Source organism: Lepidochelys olivacea, assembly GCF_965140295.1.
Source record: "Lepidochelys olivacea isolate rLepOli2 genome assembly, chromosome: 12".
Taxonomy (NCBI): domain Eukaryota; kingdom Metazoa; phylum Chordata; order Testudines; family Cheloniidae; genus Lepidochelys; species Lepidochelys olivacea.
In genome coordinates this window covers 15,999,031-16,018,442 of record NC_140422.1, presented here as the reverse complement: position 1 = coordinate 16,018,442, position 19,412 = coordinate 15,999,031, and the positions used below count along the sequence as shown (strand labels likewise).

General features: G+C 44.2%; 1 protein-coding gene across 1 annotated transcript in view; it reads left to right on the top strand.

Annotated features, from left to right (window-relative positions):
- ADCY7 (adenylate cyclase 7) overlaps positions 1 to 19,412 on the top strand; it is a 111,107-nt gene that overhangs the window by 21,428 nt on the left and 70,267 nt on the right. The gene's annotated exons all lie outside the window — the stretch shown is intronic.

Below are 19,412 nucleotides of genomic sequence, written 5' to 3'. Positions count from 1 at the left end.
GATTTTAATGAGAGGCTATATTGTTAGCAGCTCAAATAGAATCATAGAATATCAGGGTTGGAAGGGACCTCAGGAGGTCATCTAGTCCAATCCCCTGCTCAAAGCAGGACCGATCCCCAATTAAATCATCCCAGCCAGGGCTTTGTCAAGCCTGACCTTAAAAACTTCTAAGGAAGGAGATTCCACCACCTCCCTAGGTAACCCATTCCAGTGCTTCACCACTATCCTAGTGAAAAAGTTTTTCCTAATATCCAACCTAAATCTCCCCCACTGCAACTTGAGACCATTACTCCTTGTTCTGTCATCTGCTACCACGGAGAACAGTCTAGAGCCATCCTCTTTGGAACCCCCTTTCAGGTAGTTGAAAGCAGCTATCAAACCCCCCTCATTCTTCTCTTCTGCAGACTAAACAATCCCAGTTCCCTCAGCCTCTCCTCATAAGTCATGTGTTCCAGTCCCCCAATCATTTTTGTTGCCCTCCGCTGGACTCTCTCCAATTTTTCCACATCCTTCTTGTAGTGTGGGGCCCAAAACTGGACACAGTACTCCAGATGAGGCCTCACCAATGTCGAATAGAGGGGAATGATCACGTCCCTCAATCTGCTGGCAATGCCCCTACTTATACATCCCAAAATGCCATTGGCCTTCTTGGCAACAAGGGCACATGGTTGACTCATATCCAGCTTCTTGTCCACTGTAACCCTTAGGTCCTTTTCTGCAGAACTGCTGCCAAGCCATTTGGTCCCTAGTCTGTAGTTGTGCATGGGATTCTTCCCTCCTAAGTGCAGGACTCTGCACTTGCCCTTGTTGAACCTCATCAGATTTCTTTTGGCCCAATTCTCCAATTTGTCTAGGTCCCTCTGTACCCTATCCCTACCCTCCAGCGTATCTACCTGTCCTACTTCATACCTGAAGTCTTTCAGAATTCTTGGATGTATACCATTTGGCTCAAGTGACTTATTGCTTTTTAAATTTTCAGTTTGTTCCAGTGATTCTTCTTCTGATAGCTCAATCTCTGATGATACCTCATCTTTATTTCTGGAAAAGATCAGGTCCAGGGTGGGTATTGTTGTTAGATATTTGGTTGCTTGTGTGTATTTTCCCTGTGTGCTGCTCCAGCTCAGTGCAGACAGCCAGCACAGCAGACCTCGAGCGAACTGCCCAATGACCACAAGATCCGTTAAGGTACGAAGGCACCAGGCTAGGTTTATTGTCGGCGAAGCATGGTAATAGCACCTGGCAGACTCTACAAGGATACTAAGACCTCTATGCCGTGACAATGGATGCAGCTTGGTGAATGGTGGGACTTTCCGTTCCCATGTCAGCTGGACAAAGATAGTCCCTCTGAGAGAAATCTTTATACACTGGCCTGATACAAAAAAATTACGTACTGCCTTTGCCGTAGTTACTGCCCCCCGATGTGGCTGGTTATCACCCATTACCTTGTACATGTTGGTTCAATAAAAACATTTTTATTACGTACTGTCATCCTGACTTTATCCTTTAGGAGGGGTCAGTGTGTTCCTGTTATCCTTGGGGAATGTTTTTGTACCACCTTTGATATTGAGATGTCGTGGTACCTCTTGATATTGGGCAAACTGGTTGAAACAAGAGTAAAGAACAAAATTGTCAGACACATAGATGAACATAAATTGTTGGGGAATAGTCAACATGGTTTTTGGTGAGGCATGATTTCCTTTACAATCTACTAGCATTCTTTGAGGGGGGTCAACAAGCATGTGGACCAGGGGAATCCAGTGGATATAGTGTATTTAGGTTTTCAAAAAGCCTTTGACAAGGTCACTCACCAAAGGCTCTTAAGCAAAGTAAGCAGTCATGGGATAAGAGGGAAGGTTCTCTCACGGATTGGTAACTGGTTAAAAGATAGGAAACAAAGGGTAGGAATAAATGGTCCGTCTTCAGACTGGAGAGAGGTAAATAGTGGTGTCCCCCAGGGGTCTTATTGAGCCCAGTTCTATTTAACATATTCATAAATGATCAGAAAAAAGGGATAAACAGTGAGGTGGCAAAATTTGCAGATGATTCAAAACTAATCAAGATAGTTAAATCCCAGACAGACTGCAAAGAGCTACAAAAGGATCTCTCAAACCTGGGTGACTGGGCAACAGCACATGAAAGCTTATGCTCAAATAAATTGGTTAGTCTCTAAGGTGCCACAAGTACTCCTTTTCTTTGTGCAAAATGGCAGATGAAATTCAATGTTGATAAATGCAAAGTAATGCACATTGGAAAACATAATCCCAACTACATATATAAAATGATGGGGTCAAAATTAGCTGTTATCACTCAAGAAAGAGATCTTGGAGTCATTGTGGCTAGTTCTCTGAAAACACCCACTCAGTGTGCAGTGGCAGTCAAAAAAGCAAAAAAGAAAGTTGGGAATCATTAAGAAAGGGGTAGATAATAAGACAGAAAATACCATATTGCCTCTATATAAATCCATGCTATGCCCACATCTTGAATGCTGCATGCAGAATGGTTGCCCCATCTCAAAAAAGATATATTGGACTTGGAAAAGGTTCAGGAAAGGGCAACAAAAATGATTAGGGGTATGGAACGGCTGCCGTATGAGGAGAGATTAATAAGACGGGCTTTTCAGCTTGGAAAAGATATGACTAAGGGGGGATATGATAAAGGTCTATAAAATCATGAGTGATGTGGAGAAAGTAATTAAGGAAGTGTTATTTACTCCTTCTCCTAACACAAGAACTAGGGGCCACCAAATGAAATTAATAGGCAGCAGATTTAAAACAAACGAAAGTATTTTTTCATACAATGCACAGTCAACCTGTGGAACTCCTTGCAAGAGGATGTTGTGAAGGCCAAGGCTATAACGGTTCAAAAAAGAACTAGGTAAATTCATGGAGGACAGATCCATCAATGACTGTTAGCTAGGATGGGCAGGTTTGGTGTCCCTAGCCTCTCTTTGCCAGGAGCTGGGAATGGGCGACGGGATGGATCACTTGATGATTACCTGTTCTGTTCATTCCCTCTGGGGAACCTGGCATTGGCCACTGTCGAATCTCTGTGCCTTACTGTAATACAAATAATTAACAACAGCATGTTAGGTGAGGGAGGGTTGGGCTTCAGTAATTCTCACGCTAAATTTATACAAAATGCTTCCATGAAATCTGTGAGGGTAAATCGTGTGTGTATTCTTTAAAATAGCCTAGACTGACAGTGTTGCTTAATTGTTGGTGTTTCTTAAATAAAATCATAGCAGTTCATAACCTTTGGAATGTGAGCTAAGTTTTGCTCACTAAAGGATTAAAAATGAACTCTCCAGTATCTAACCTTCGACATGAAATTGCAAACAGTAGGTTGAGTGTAAACAAGGCTGTGATTTCAGTTCTTGTGCCATGTGGAAAAGCAGTAGACACTGAGATTTAAAAGCATGTCAGCAACGCTGGATACATTGAAACCTATCAGTGCACTAGAGATAATACGAGAAAATCACGGAGTGTTTCTGGTGTCACTCTGAGGTTGACTGTAAAGGAAAAAACGCACGTTCAAATTTAAACTTCCTCTGTTTAAGAGACTGGATTGACAAAATATTGCTCCCAAGTGATCTGTACTCTGTTCAGGGAGTCAGGTAATGCAGATGTATCTAGGAAATGAGCGTATAATATATTACATTTGTGGGCAGGAAGCTGAATAGCTCAAGGAGTTCAAATGGAACAAAAAATTGAAATGAAGCAAGGAAGATATTGAAGCTCAATGAGTTACAAGAAGCAGGAGCTGGATTGCTCCATAATGCTGTGCTTTGGTTCTTTTTAAAATAGCTTAAATTATAGAATGTGATGGTCCTTTAACTTCTCTTGTTCTCTCTCGTGTGCATATGGCGTCGAGAGAGCTGCTGGCACCCCAAACCCGTCATCCCCGGCCCCACCCCAAAGACCTCACCCCCACCCTCTGCCCCAGTCCTGAGCCCCCTCCCACACACTGAACCCCTCATCCCAGTCAGAGCCTCCTCCTGCACCCTGAACCCCTCATCCCTGGCCCCACCCCAAAGCACTCTGCCCCAGCCTTGAGCCACCTCCTGCACTCCAAACCCCTCATTCCCAGCCCCACCCCAGAGCCTGCACCCCTAGCCAGAGCCCTCACCCCCCCCCAGCGCTGCAAGTTTCAGCACTGTAAAGTGCCACTGTAGATAAGCCCTGGGTTTTTCTTTTCAGTTTCAAGTTGTTTCAGTGTTTTCCCATTACCTTTAATGGTCCACCATTGTCTGTATCTGGCTGGACAATGCTAAGTTCTTGGAGCTGGTTTTGTGTAAACACCTGGCCTGGGAGGTGCCTTCCCTGCCTGATTGCCTCACCACACTGCTGTGAGGTGATGATGCAGTTGCACTATAGTTAAAATTACAATTTTCTACATCTATATACATGCATACATTCATGGCCATAACCTGTATACATCTCTCTTAATGATCTCAAGTTCAGGGCATTACAAGCTTTCATAAAAGATCTTACTTGGCATATGTTTATACACCATAACATTGTCTACAATCGGTTGACTCAATTGCTTATTTTTAGGGTTCAGACCACCCTTTTCTCCCATTGGGGTGGCTGGACCTTGACTGTCACACCTCCTCTTGTGAGTTTGTTGGTGGAGTTTTGTTCATTGGCCATGACGTAAACTTCACCTCTGTCCCCTCTTTTCTGGACAGGGTGTCGGGTAGCTTGTTCTCCAACCCTCAGTATGATTGATCTCCATATCATATTCCTGCGAAGCTATGCTCCAGCGTGGCAGTCTGAAGTTTGGTTCCTTTTGTTTCATGGAGAATTCTTTTGTAAAGTATTTACAATTACTGTTGCTGAGAATAATTTTGTATCGATAGTTGAGCGGGAAAGTGTATAACTTTATCAGGATATGGAAAAAGTATATGTGTTTGAGGACCTGCTTTGGATGTTGACCAATGATGTGTCATTAATGTGCATATTTAATTTTTTTTATTTTCCAAAGTGTTTTGTGGTGTGTATATATTTTGAAAATACTGCTGAAAGAATAGCATTTATTTTTGTTCAGCGTTAAGCTTGTTATGGTAAAATATACTACATATACACACGTGCGCACACACAACATTTACACTTGATAAGAACACTATGCCCAGTGCTGTTCCCGATAAACCAAACGAAAAACCACGTTTTAGCACGTAGAGACAGACATAAGGTCAATATCAACATTTCTATTCAGAGTCATTTTTAATGAGCTCTAGTTTAAAAGTGACTGTTTCTTCAAAGACTAAAGAAAATCATTTGAACTTGGTGTAAACGTAACAAGTCTCAAGCCAAAGTTATGGGGGTGCTAAAATAGGGATTTATCACAGAAGTTGGCTGAAACTACAATTGTACAGAGGCAGCTGCCTCTCCATAATACTGAAGATAGTATTCAGGACGGGAGTCATGTTATCGTACTATGCCAGTCCTATGTAAACTGCCCATACATACTTTCTTCATGACTCCATCCCAACTTTTGTATAGACTGGTTTAAAAAACAAACAAACTCATAGAACTGAGATCAGTTCTGAAGTAGGCTTGTGGGGAGCTGTCATAAATATAAAGGGAAGGGTAAACATCTTTAAAATCACTCCTGGCCAGAGGAAAAACCCTTTCACCTGTAAAGGGTTAAGAAGCTAGGATAACCTTGCTGGCACCTGACCAAAATGACCAATGAGGAGACAAGATACTTTCAAAGCTGGAGGGGGGGAGAAACAAAGGTTCTCTTTGTCCGTGTGTTGTTTTTGCCAGGAACGGAAAAGGAATGGAGTCTTAGAACTTAGTAAGTAATCTAGCTAGATATGCGTTAGATTCTGCTTTGTTTAAATGGCTGAGAAAATAAGCTGTGCTGAATGGAATGTATATTCTTGTTTTTGTGTCTTTTTGTAACTTAAGGTTTTGCCTAGAGGGATTCTCTATGTTTTGAATCGGATTACCCTGTAAGGTATTTACCATCCTGATTTTACAGAGGTGATTCTTTTACTTTTTCTCTTCAATTAAAATTCTTCTTTTAAGAACCTGATTGCTTTTTCATTGTTCTTAAGATCCAAGGGTTTGGGTCTTTGTTCACCTATGCAAATTGGTGAGGATTTTTATCAAGCCTTCCCCAGGAAAGGGGGTGTAAGGTTTGGGAGGATTTTGCGGGGAAAGACGTTTCCAAGCGGGCTCTTTCCCTGTTATATATTTGTTAGACGCTTGGTGGTGGCAGCAATAAAGTCCGGGGGCAAAAGGTAAAATAGTTTGTACCTTGGGGAAGTTTTAACCTAAGCTGGTAAAAGTAAGCTTAGGGGGGTTTTCATGCGGGTCCCCACATCTGTGCCCTAGAGTTCAGAGTGGGGAAGGAACCTTGACAGGGGTATGCTTTGAACTAATTGGAAGATTCCACAGCTGGTAACCATGCAGTGCTTGAGTAATTCTCTTTGTATTTTTTTTAATATTTTAAACAGTTATTACAGCAAGTATCTTTAAAGTATCATTCATGTTTTGAATAAAAAATAAACTTACAGGTCAGGATAGCAAATACATCTCATAACTGATTTTGTTTGACTTGACTTTTTCCTTTTTGTCATTTCCTATTCCCTTTTTCTTCCCTCCAATGTATTGTTAACACTATTGACATAAATACCATGTAATTAAATTTGTGTTTCCAAAATGTAGTTAATACCATGCCAGTGAAAGTTCAGTCAATGACCCGATGTCTTGATTAGATCTGGTAAGGATCAAATAAGTTTGGAAATGTGTATTGTGAATCAGACAGATGTTACAATTGGTCCAGTATAAGCCTAGGGTTTATTAATACAGACACTATCTATCCTGTATTCAGTTGTAGTTGTGTTAGAGAGACAAAATGGGCGAGGTAATATCTTTTATTGGACCAACTTCTGTTGGTGAAAGAGATGAGCTTTTGAGTTTACACAAAGCTCTTCTTTAGGTCATCTACATAGTTTGGGATTTCTATAGATTTGGGATATTAATGGTTATATACAATTTGTTAATTTCTGTAGCTAGTAAAATATCCCTAAAGTTAACACTTAATTACTGTGTTGTCTTGTTCTTTTGCTATCTAATCCAATTCTCAAATCTCGTTGGACAAAGGAAAGGTTTGCTCTAATAAAGTAACAGACTAAATGTGCTGTTGAAGAATAAAGAGAAATCTGCTTTATATTAAAACTTGGCTAAACAAAGTTTGTGTTTTTTAACGTTACTGTTTAATATGGATTAGTCACTTCTATTTGTAATTTTTTGTCTTAGGTTCTGTAATTGCAGCAAAGTATTGGCCCATTCAATACTACGTAAATAACATTTGGGTAAGTGTGAAAACCAGCTGCTGTTACAGCACCAACGTGCAATGCTCCTTATGTAACTTGTTAAATGTTCTTCAGTCAAAGTGAAATTGGCCTGCAAACTGTTGCTAGGGAAATAGGTGCCTGTGGTTAGTGCTGAATGCAGAGTGGTTTGTGTGACTTGCAGATCAGAAAGTGGTTTAAAGTACACAGGCTGCATGTCGCTTTATTTCCTGAAACTCACCTCTCTTGATGAGCAGCAAGACACAGAATGCTAATGTTCCTTTGTCTCTTGAAAGCTGTTCTTCACAAACATACATAAAACCTTTTTTTTTGTTCTGTCCTGTAAACTAAAATATTTTGTATATTTCTCACACTTGCTACTTTTTTCTTTTCAGTGTCTTTATTTGCTGTTAAATACTTGTTGGGTCTGATCCTGCAAACACTTTTTTGCACATGAGCAACTTCCCCATTTGAACATAAAGTTGTTCACATGCATAAGTGTTTGCTAGAGCAGGGGAGCTAGTGAACGTTGCACTTTCAGTTCATCATAAAAATTCAATGTACTGTAATGAGACTGGGTGGAATCTTGGCCCTGCTATCACTGAGAGTTTTACCACTTATTTTAATGGTACCAGGGTTTCACCCAATAATATCCTTTTCCTAGAGGTAATTTAATGTTACAAGTAGAGGTTGCTGCATTAGCTCCCTTAGGAAACTTTGAATGTCTCAACCTCGGGCTTGGTCTACACTACCAATGTATGTTACGTTGGTATAACTACGTTGCTCAGAGGTGTGGAAAATCCCCACCCCGAGTGATGTAGTTATACCGACCTAACCCCTGGTGTAGACAGCGCTCTGTCAACGGGAGTGCTGATGGGAGAACCTCTCCCGTTGGTGCAAATAGCGTCTTCACTAAGTGCTGCAGCAGCGCAGCTGCTCCAAGCTGGGGCGCTGTAAGCATAGACAAATCCTTAGACACCCAGCTCTTTTAGGATGTTTTGGAGAACCCACACTGAAGTGTTACATTGATTTGGAAAGATTTCTTGTTCCTGGAATGACCGAGAAATCTATCACTGAAGCTTTAACAAAATGCCTGAAATGTGGTCAGCCAAATAATGGCCACTTCACCTTGAATGGTCAGTTGAAATGTGTGTTAACTACTTATGCTAAACAATCTGTTCTACCTTGTATGTCACTGTGACACTCTGAGGGCATGGCTACCCTTGCAGATGTAGAGCGCTGTGAGTTAAACCCGCCTTTGGAGAGCGCAGTAGGGAAAGCGCCGCACTCTGTCCACGCTGACAGCTGCAAGCGCACTGGCGTGGCCACGTTTGTGGCACTTGAAGCAGCATTGGGAGCGGTGCATTATGGGCAGCTATCCCACAGAGCACCTCTTCCCATTCTGGCGCTGTGGCTTGTGGGAAGGGGGCGGGGGGCATTCTGGGTCCTGTCGTAATGCCCCGTGATGCATCGGCTTGCATCCCAGCAATCCCTGTGCTTCCGACCATATTTGGCGCCATCTTTCAACGATTTTTGTACTGTGCGCTCTGTCTTCCCTTTCAGTCTGCGGGAATGGATCTCGAACTGCTGAGGAGTATGCTGACAAGTCTTGCCAGCACGTCACGTTTGGCAGTCGAGTTATTCCTTATCCAAAGTGACAGTGAGGGCTCCGATGATGATATCGACTCAAGTAATGCATATGACATGAGATTGCTTGTGGCATTCATGGACATGCTCACCACCGTGGAACGCCGCTTTTGGGCTCAGGAAACCAGCACTGAGTGGAGGGATCACATTGTCATGCAAATCTGGGATGACGAGCAGTGGTTGCAGAACTTTCGGATGAGAAAAGCCACTTTCATGGGACTGTGTGAGGAGCTCACCCCCGCCCTGCTGCGCGAGGACACGAGATTGAGAGCTGCCCTGACTGTGGAGAAGCGGGTGGCTATTGCAATCTGGAAGCTGGCAACTCCAGACACCTACCGATCGGTCGCTAACCGGTTTGGAGTGGGGAAGTTGACTGCTGGAATCGTGTTGATGCAAGTTTGCGGGGCCATTAATCGCATCATGCTCAGAAGAACTGTGATTCCGGGTAACGTGCATGACATTGTGGATGGCTTTGCACAAGTGGGTTTCCCTAACTGCGGAAGGACGATAGATGGCATGCATATTCCAATTCTGGCACCAGCCCACCTAGCCTCCGAGTACATTAATCGGAAGGGGTATTTCTCTATGGTTCTCCAGGTGCTTGTGGATCACCATGGGGGTTTCATTGACATTAACGCAGGCTGGCCCGGAAAGGTGCATGACGCACGCATCTTTTGGAACACTGGCCTGTTCAGGAAGCTGCAAGCCGGGACTTTTTTCCCAGACCAGAAGATCGCCATAGGGGAAGTCGAAATGCCCATTGTGATCCTTGGAGACCCCGCTTACCCTTTAATGCCGTGGCTCATTAAACCCTACACAGGGAGCCTTGACCACAGCAAGGAATGGTTCAACAACAGGCTGAGCAAGTGCAGAATGACTGGAGTGTGCTTTTGGCCGTTTAAAGGGCCACTGGCGCTCTCTGTATGGGAAGCTTGACCTGGACGATGACAGCATCCCCACAGTTATATCCGCTTGCTCTACCCTCCATAGCATTTGTGAAGGGAAGGGTGAACGATTCACTCAGGCATGGAACTTGGAGGTTCAACACCTGGAGGCTGAATTAGAACAGCCAGAGAGCAGGGCTATTAGAGGGGCCTAGCATTGGGCCACAAGGATTAGGGATGCCTTGAGGGAGCAATTTGAGGCTGAAAGCCACCAGTAATGTCTGGTGCCCTGCACAGGAGTGAAGTGCAGTGGTTCCAATGTTAGTAGGAATCTGTTTTTGCTACGCTGACTTGCAGTGCCTGTTTCTTTCCTGGGCTAAGGTATCTTTTACTTTATGCAATAATAAAGAATGTTTTCAAAGCCAAAAAATCCATTTATTGAAAAGGAAATTCATTTATTGAAAAGAAACACATCTGCTTGGGAAACAGAAAGGGCAAGGGGGTGGGGAACGGATTTGTGTATGTCCTGTTATCGTACTCAGCCTTCCTGTCTGGAGTGCTGTGCAATGAGTGCTGCACTTCAGGATGGCTACACTGCATGGTGATGGGGGTTGAGGACAGAGGGTAAGGTTCGTAGTTTTCAGAGCTGGGTGGTGAAGCTACAGGTGTTGGGTTCTTACTGCCACCAGCTGCCTCTGAATGTTGGAGAAAGTGGGTTGGAGGCAACATGGGGGCACAAGGGAAAGAGTTTTGGGACAAGGGCTGCAGGGTGGGGTCGGGGGCGGTAGTGCCTGGCTACAAGTGCCTGGATCGAGTCAGCTTGGCGCTCCATTATGCTTATCAGCTGATCCGTGCTTTGCTGGCAGAGCACCGTGCTTTTGTGTATCATGGGACTCGATATTATGAGTTACTGGAAACATGGGGGAGCCACAATAGTTGTTAGAGAGACAAGGGGGGGTTGAAGTAATATCTTTTATTGGGCCAACTTCTGTGGGTGGGAGACAGAAACTTTTTGAGTTTACACAGGTGTAAACTTGAAAGCTTCTCTCCCACCCACAGAAATTGGTCCAGTAAAAGTTTTACCTCATCCGCCTTGTCGCTCTAATATCTTGGAAACCAAACAGCTGCAACAACACTGCATACAACAATAGTTACCATTCAGATGCATATTCAAAGTGTCTGAATAGCTAACCGAAGTCTGAGAGCCAAGGATCTAGTCTATGGGTATAATTAGCATTTGAGTTCTTTGGCTGCATAGATGGAATTGGCTTTTACACACTATCAAGTAGCTTAGCAGCACAGTATTTTGAGATTTAGAATAAATCCCTATGGGAAAAAGCCAGAAGTGGGGAATGGTGAGAGTTAGTGTTTGGTAGAAGGGTCTGTCTAACTTGTTCGGTGTTAAGTGTAAAATTGCAGGGACGATGTTTGGCAGCATTGCCTTCACTGATCCTACTAAACTGTAGCCGGAGGGGCCACGGGGACCACAACCCAAAAGGGGAAACGGAAATGTCGGTGTCCTATGTGGTGCATGTGTTCCAGTGCTACGTGGAGTTTAGGGTGAGACGCTGCTCTGGAACTGGGGACTGACAACTTCTCGGTGAGGATCTCTCCACCTTAATCTTGGCCTTGCCTGAGCATGTTGCTGTCTCTCTCCTATTGAAGAAGAAACTGGGGCTCCATCTTCAGTTTCACTAGCTCTCTTTGTAAATATACCTGCCAGTTCTAGGCACGTTCTTTGTTGCCTCTTCAGTTGTGCTTGCCCAGCTGGCATAGGAGTTTGTAGCTGCAGTGGGGCAAAGCAAATTGTATATTAAATCCAGATCTCGTAGTGACTGGCCCAACCCAATGGATACATTGAGGGCTCCAGAGATTCTTGAGCTGCCTGGATGTTTAAATAAATCTAAAAGATGTAAGGACACCTCATCATTTTGCATACAGTATCTATGCAAGGAGAGGTGGCCATATACTGGGTTTACTACACAGTTGCAGGAAGAAGGAGCAAGGAGAGGCAGAAGGTAGTTTTGTTATGGCCACTGAGCCTAAAACAACAGTGCCATTAAAAGAATGATGCCAAAGAGAGAGTGTATTCAGTTATTGTGGAATTGGGATGGGTGCAGGGCAAGTTATAACACTCGGTGTCTCATTGAAACAATGTCATTTAAAATGAAGAAAAGCTAGAATTAGAAAAGAAGAGAGCGGGCGCATGGATTACGTTGTGGTGGATGTGTGAATACCCACCCTTAGCAATTATATGTACTTTTAATGTCTCTTTGTTGCTAATTCTAGCATTTCTCACTTTAACTGGCACTTATGTACACCTCTGCATTAAACTAACGCTAGTGATGTGCCGCCATGTAAAAATAGCGATATGACCAGAAAATAAGTCATATACAAAGCTAGTGCTTGGCTACAGTGAGATACCACTGTTTGTTTCCTTCTTTCTTTAAGTATAGGAAATGTAGTCTCTCAGATACCCCTCCTGGTAACTGTTGGTAAATACTTTTGAAGACTTACACGCTATATTTCTACTACCTTCAGAGTAACTAAACTTGGGAATCTAATCCTTCAGCGAGAATAGTGTTGTTGCCAGAAAGACTAAGTGTTGTCAATAGAAAGTTCTTCCAGTTCCCAAATTAACATTAGTTTGTAAAGTGAGGAAGTATTTTGAAATAACACTAAAGTTAACGTTTTACTGTAAATTCACAGTTATTAAGTTTTCCTGAGAAAATAGGAACTGCACAGAGCTTTGTGTCCTGTTGCACCTATTGTGGGGAAAATAGCCCTCCAAAATCACATGTTGTAAAATTTTAAAATTGATCATGCTGGTTTGTCTGTTGTGTTATGCTGTGAAATCCTGTCTAACTGCAAAACTTCTGCTCCTTAGCAGAACGGCTCATGCAGGAAAGCGCGCTCTTGTGCCACTCGATTTTTCACCTCAGAAGAGAGAGAAATACTTGCTTAAGCGGAGGTTGTAGTTTTACTTTTACTTTAGTTTTGACTATAGAGTACAGATGTTGTGGTGTAACATATATTGCATGGTTGTGCTTTGACAAAGGAGCTTGAGGGCGGAAAAATTAAAATGTCCCTCTAAATAAATGCTACTCCATTACAAAGCATGTTAAAACCACACTTGAAAAACATTTACTTCATTTTTTGGCCTTTGTAACAGTTCACCTCAGAGGTGAATGTGTTCCATACTGATGGAAGGATTCTTTTCGTATATTGGAGTATCATTTTCTTTCTTGTTTTAGGACTGTATAAACAGTGAGCAGGCTTTTTCTATCTGGAATTGGAAGGTATTTAATACCTTGATGATACAAAATATGTATCTGAGGGCTTCCTTATGCTAGGAAGCTTTTGAGTCCCTGCCTGCAAAAGCTTACAATCTGATTTGAGATAAGATGCAACTAGGGCCAATTGAGGAGGTGGGGGTGGTGGTGGTGGAGAGGAGGGGCGGCAAGAGGGCCATTTGGCCTGGGCCTCAAGCTCAAAGGGGGCTTCAAATTTAGACACTCGTTAATTTTTTGGTATTTGATAAGCTTCGCAACTTGTTTTTATGCGCATCCCTATTGGACCAGAAAAGCATTTGTTAAACAAAAAAATATTCAAATTATGTCTCACTCTTTTTTTGGTGCCTTATTTTATTTTCATGTGTCGTCATTTTTTATTTTTATTATGGCTAGGGGCCTCAAAAGCTGGAAGAGGCTCTGGCCTCTCTGGACCGCTGAGAGGGCCTGGATGCAGCAAGTGAGTGTGACTGGAAGTAGGATGCTGCTGATGTGCTTATGGTTATTCACTACACAATGTGGTGGCTTCAGATAATTCAAAACTACTTTTAAAGATGAGAAGTAATCCCAGTCAGTCTCCTCTCTCAGCAAAGTGGCACTTCCTTGCAGACACAGTAAAACCATGTTATATTGATTTACCATGATGTCTCTCTTTTGGGGATGTCTTCACTGCAGCAGGGAGCAAGCCTCCCAGCCCCGGTAAACAGAATAGCGCCCGTGGGGCTGGAGCTAGCATGTTAAAAATAGCAATGTGGCTGTTCCGGTTGGGGCTGGAGCTTGGGCTCTCAAGCTATGGGGTTGGATGGACTTGACAGCCTGATCTTCCGCTCAAGCCTGAATGTCCACACTGCTATTTTTAGTGCACTAGCTTGAGTCCTGCTAATGCGAATCTGTCTACCTGCCCTGGGAGACTTGCTCTCCGCTTCAGTGCAGGACATACCCTTTATGGTTTATGGGAGTTGTTGATTCATCTCACGGCTGACTCACGATTCGTGCTACATAAAAACATTCAAAAATCAAATTGTGGGGTCAGGTCTCCACAAATAGGAAAACCATGGAATTTAAAAAATAAATACATTTTGGGTTCTTTTTATTTATCTACTCGTTTTTGAAACTTTAGGGTGCACGTGGTCATGATTTTCTTTGCAACCATGAAATTCACCTTATTTTTCATTTGAAAAAAAGGTGGTCATGCATTCACATTAGTCCGGGAGCTGAGGCTTTCTGAAAAACACCAAATATCATGATACTTGTGATTAAAGAGTGAGAATTGGCAACAGTTTTTCAGTACAAGAGGCCAGGATCTGGACAACCCAGAAATTGGCTCTCTTGGGTAAAAAATAGCTCATGTAGACATTGCAGCAGCAAATGACTGTCCCTTTTCTGTTGTCTACTGTATTGACTCTTGGCTCTGGCTGATTTCCATTCGTGAAACTGCCAGCATAACTTGTCTCATCAGGTTCCTCTAGCTCAGCGGCTGGTGAAAGAGGGTGCTTTGCTGTAGTACAGATACGGTGATAGCGTAGCCTAAACAGACATTTAAATGGAAAGAACAGTTTTTGCCGTTGGCAGTAGGCTTGAACGCTGTTGCTATTGCATTATGGCTTATTGTTCAGCTTCGTTCTGTTTTGCTCGTTAAATTTAATTTATTGTGCCTGAAAAATGACTTTTAAAAATGCTTGGTTCTGCTGTAGCAGTTGGTGCAGCTACAGAGATGAGATACGTTGCTGTTTTACACCCTGGAGTAGTGGCCAGATTAGGCCACTTTACTCCTGAATGAAAGGGTCCATGTGGCAGGGAGGTGGTGCATTGACTTCACATCTTTAGTTGATTCACCTTAACTTTCCTGAGCGTCCCCATGTTAACATGCCCTTTGTATTGCAGCCTCAGTGATCAAACGCCTGCTTTTCAATGTCTGTATCGCCTCCCCTTCCCCTGAGTCTCCTTCCTTTCAGTGTGCCTTCTCCCTTCATTTTGCTTTCCAATTATCTTATCCCAGGGGTGAAAGTAACTTAAAGGACTTACCGGTATTCCAGAGTCCTGAGCAGGGGGCGTGGCCTTTAAAAACCCTGGCCCTTTAAATCAAGATTTAAAGGCCCCAGGGCTCCAGCTGCGGCTGGGAGCCCTGGGACCTTTAAATCACACCCAGAGCTACCAGCTGCAGAGGCAGCTCGGGGCTCAGGGGCGATTTAAAGGGCCCCGGGCTCTGGCCGCCGCTACCACAGCGGAGCTCCGGGCCCTTTACATTATCGCTGGAGCCCTGCCGCCGCTACCCCGGGGCTCCAGCAGCGGGGCTCGGGTGGTGCTTTAAAGGACTCAGGGGCTCTTGCCCCTGCGGGGAGTCCCAGGGGTTCGGGGGGTGCTTTAAAGGGTGCAGGGCTCCCTGCAGCGGCCGGAGCCCCTGGCCCTTTAAATCAGCACTGGAACCCTGCTACCGCTACCCTGGGGCTCCAGCAGCGGGGCTCAGGGGGTGCTTTCAAGGGCCTGGGGGCTCTGGCTGCTGTGGGGAGCCCCAGGGGTTCGGGGGGTGCTTTAAAGGGCGCAGGGCTTCTCGTAGTGGCCAGAGCCCCTGGCCCTTTAAATCAGCGCTGGAGCCCTGCTGCCGCTACCCTGGGGCTCCAGCAGCAGGGCTCGGGGGGTGCGTTAAAGGGCCCAGGGCTCCGGCCGCTGCGTGGAGCCCGGGGCCCTTTAAAGCACCAGCCTGGGGAAGCCGGTCCGCTCCGGCCCGGCGTACTGGCTCTTACCGGCACGCTGTACCGGACCATACCAGCTTCTTTTCACCTCTGTCTTATCCCCTCCTAACTAAAGCCACCTTTTAAAAAAGAAACTTGGCACTAACACGATGTTTGCTTCCATTCCATTGTTCGCTGGGCCTGTGTGTTCTACCTCTGCTCTCTGTCTGTCTTGTCTGTTTTCGCTTGTAAGTTATTCAGGGCAGGGACTATCAACTACTCTGTGTTTGTATCATATCTAGCACAGTGGGGCCCCATTTTTGGTTGGTCCTTAGGCCAATGCTACGGTATTTCTCCTCTAATAAACTTGGTCGTTAATAATAATGAAAGTCCACCTGCGGAAATTTGGGGACAGATGTTGAGGTGCCAAGCAACTGCCCTCCGAAGTCATTGTGAGTTGTGGGTGGTCAGTTGTGGACTATATTGCTATTTATTTTGATAGTCTGGAGGTATTGTAGACAGAGAGAGGAGGTTTTGCATTGGAGCACTTCCCTGTTCTCTTGCTCTTTTCAATCAGGCCAACAATAAATGATCTCTAATTTGCCTCAGGATAAGATTTATCTTCTCACTCCCCTGTATGTACCCCTATTCCTCTCCCACATTACAACCACACTTCACTGACTAAATACCCAGTAAATACCTAGTCCCACCTGAAGCTGCAGTGGTTCTCCAAAAATAGCTGAAATGTAATGAGAGAGTTGTGTGTGGTATGCGCTGCACTCTGGCTCATGGAGACTTTTAACTTCTCAGCCATGCTCTCATCCTCTCGTCACAGGAGGAAGAGTCAGGTTATTTCCAGTTTGTCCGGGTCTCTTATGGTAGAACGGTGGTCCCCAAACCTTTTCTCATGTCCCCCCGACTCCTGTCCGCTCCCCCTTCTTGCCCCCAGAAGCCAGGGCCAGTAGTAGGGTTGCCAACCCTCCAGGATTGTCCTGGAGTCTCCAGGAATTAAAGAGTAATCTTTAATTAAAGATTATGTAATGTGATGAAACCTCCAGGAATACAGCCAACTCAAATTGGCAAACCTAGCCAGGACTGGGGGCCATGGCTCTGGGAGGGGGGAATGTGGACAAGAGTAAGGGGGCTGAGGCATGGGCCGTAGCTGGGGGTGGGGTCCCAGGTGTGGAGCCGGCAGCCAGGACCCAGGCCAGTAGCGGAGCTGGGTGGCGTTCCCTCCCTGCCCCCCCACAACCTTCCTCCATGCCCCCCTAGGGGGGTGCGCCCCACAGATTGGGGACCTCTGAGGTAGAAGGTTGTGCTTCCTGTTTTCATTACTGAGAGAGGGAATCCTAAAGCCTGCTTAGAAATCAGGATGGGGTTGGGATTTACTGGAGCAGTATCACATGAGAGAGAAAGAGAGAGAGATTTATTCCAGATGCATTTTGGGACATTGTATTACATTAGTCTTAATAATTTTCTGGTTTGCTGTACCCCTAACACTCAGGCTGTGTGTACACAGCTGTGCCTCTAAAGCCTTGCCACTGTAAGGCACGCAGTATAGCTGCTCTTTGTCAGCCGGAGAGAGCTGCTGCTGGCAAAATAAAACCACCCCCGATGTGGGGAGGTACCTTTGTCGGCGGGAGAGTGTCTCCTGCCGACGTAGCGCTGTTCACACCAGTGCTTTTCATTAGTAAAACTTTTGTTGGTCAGGGGAGTGTGTTTTCACACCCTTGAGCGACAAAAGTTTTACTGACGAAAGTGCAGTGTAGACATAGCCTAAGGCTTGGTCTATGCTAGCAACTTATGTCAGTATAACTACGTCATCCGGAGCAATGCAGTTATTTGGACCTAACTCCCAGTGTAGAGAATGCTACGTTGACAGGAGGGCTTCTCCCCCAACCTAGCAACTGCCTTCGGGGAGGTGGAGTGCCTACGCGGATGGCAGAAGCCCCTCTGTCGGCATAGGTAGCATCTTCACTGAAGTGCAGTTGTACCTTCTAAATATAGACAAACCCTAAGTGTACAGTGTGCAAAACCACCATTTTTTTGTCTTGTTGAATATTCCTGTCCCAAAGTAATTTTTACTAATTAATGTTTCTAATTTAGGGGGAAATTATGTCAGTTCTCTCCTAATAAATGCAGTTTTTCATATCAGGGATTATCAGGTGGTAGGTGGTTTTTTTTTTTTTTTTAAACCAAGAATTTTCTAATTGAATCTTGGCGCCACAGCGCACATTTCTCTCCCTCCCCCCCCCCCAACCCTGCGGAAGTAAGAGATTTTTTTCTCACATCTTTCCACTTCAGTGAGTTCTGTATTTCAGAGTAATGAAGGGAGTAATTGTTTTTTTTATTAGACTGGTTGATCACCAATATAAGGCTGATTTACTATAATTGGCCAAAGTGGCATTAAAACCAGCAAGCAAACTTGTGAAGAGAGTCTCTGACAGCAGTAACTATTAACTTTTATAGGCAGTGATTGAGGGCACAGTGTTCGACTTGCGTCTTTGGGCCCAAGCATTCTGAAATATTGGACCAATGGGAGAGTAAGCAGGAAGGGGCTTTGCGAGTTGACCTCAGTTTCTGACAGCGTCTCATCTTCATTACCTGAAAAGAATGGAACTGAGGTGGATATTTCCCCAACATCCTCTGTTGTGTGAACTGATGCAAAAACTCGTTTGCCTTCTCTGTGATATCCTTATCTTCCTTAATTGCTCTCTTTACTCCCAGCTAGTCAAACAAATCCAGCAATTCTCTCTCAGGCATTCTGCTTGGAATAAATTAAACTATGACTAGATTTGGAAAAATCTATACAATGAAAAGTTGGCTAACTATTCAGGACACTGTGTTTGAAGAAGAGAATTTTAAATAGGTCACTGAAAGCTTAAAAGAATAAATGGGATATTGATTGGTACAGTGGTAAGATCAGTTTCAAACTGGCTGTGGACAGAAAAATCTATCCATAAGGCATGATGGGAAGTCTGGTAATCATGAAATAATCTCACCCCTTGGGCTTTGAAAGACAAAAAGCACAGCTGAATTTTCCCTTTGGTATGAAGTTTCATGGCAGCCTACAGTTTGCTTCTTATCAAAATCAGTATTATGAAACGGGTATTTTTCTGCTGGGATAAAAATTGAAGTTAATTGTAAGGCTGAACAGACTTTATCATTTGAATTGTGAAGTTTATGCCCAACAGCTTGCTTTAGATTACATGGATTCTTCCAGTAATCCATTCCAGTTCGGTTTGTAAACTATTTGTAGATTACAGGTTTTCTTGGCAGTTTCCTGACCCACCCTCTAACTAGTATTCCGTCCTGCTTACACTTTAGAAATGTTCTCATGACTGTTTGTTTGGTTCACCTCCCACCCAAGCACATCACCAGCTTTGTCTGTAATGAAGCTGTGCCGTGGTTCCCCTCTATATTTCTTAAGAAGCTTTCCAACATGGTAGTAATGAGGGAATTGCGACTGAGGCCCTTGGTGGCAGATTCCTGTTGAAATTGAGATTGAATTCTGCTTTCCTTAACTAAAATGTCCCCATTTTTCTTCTCTCATTGGAAAACATTTGCCACATAAAGGCACTGTTTCTCCCCCCTTCCTGTCCCCCTCCCCCCCCGC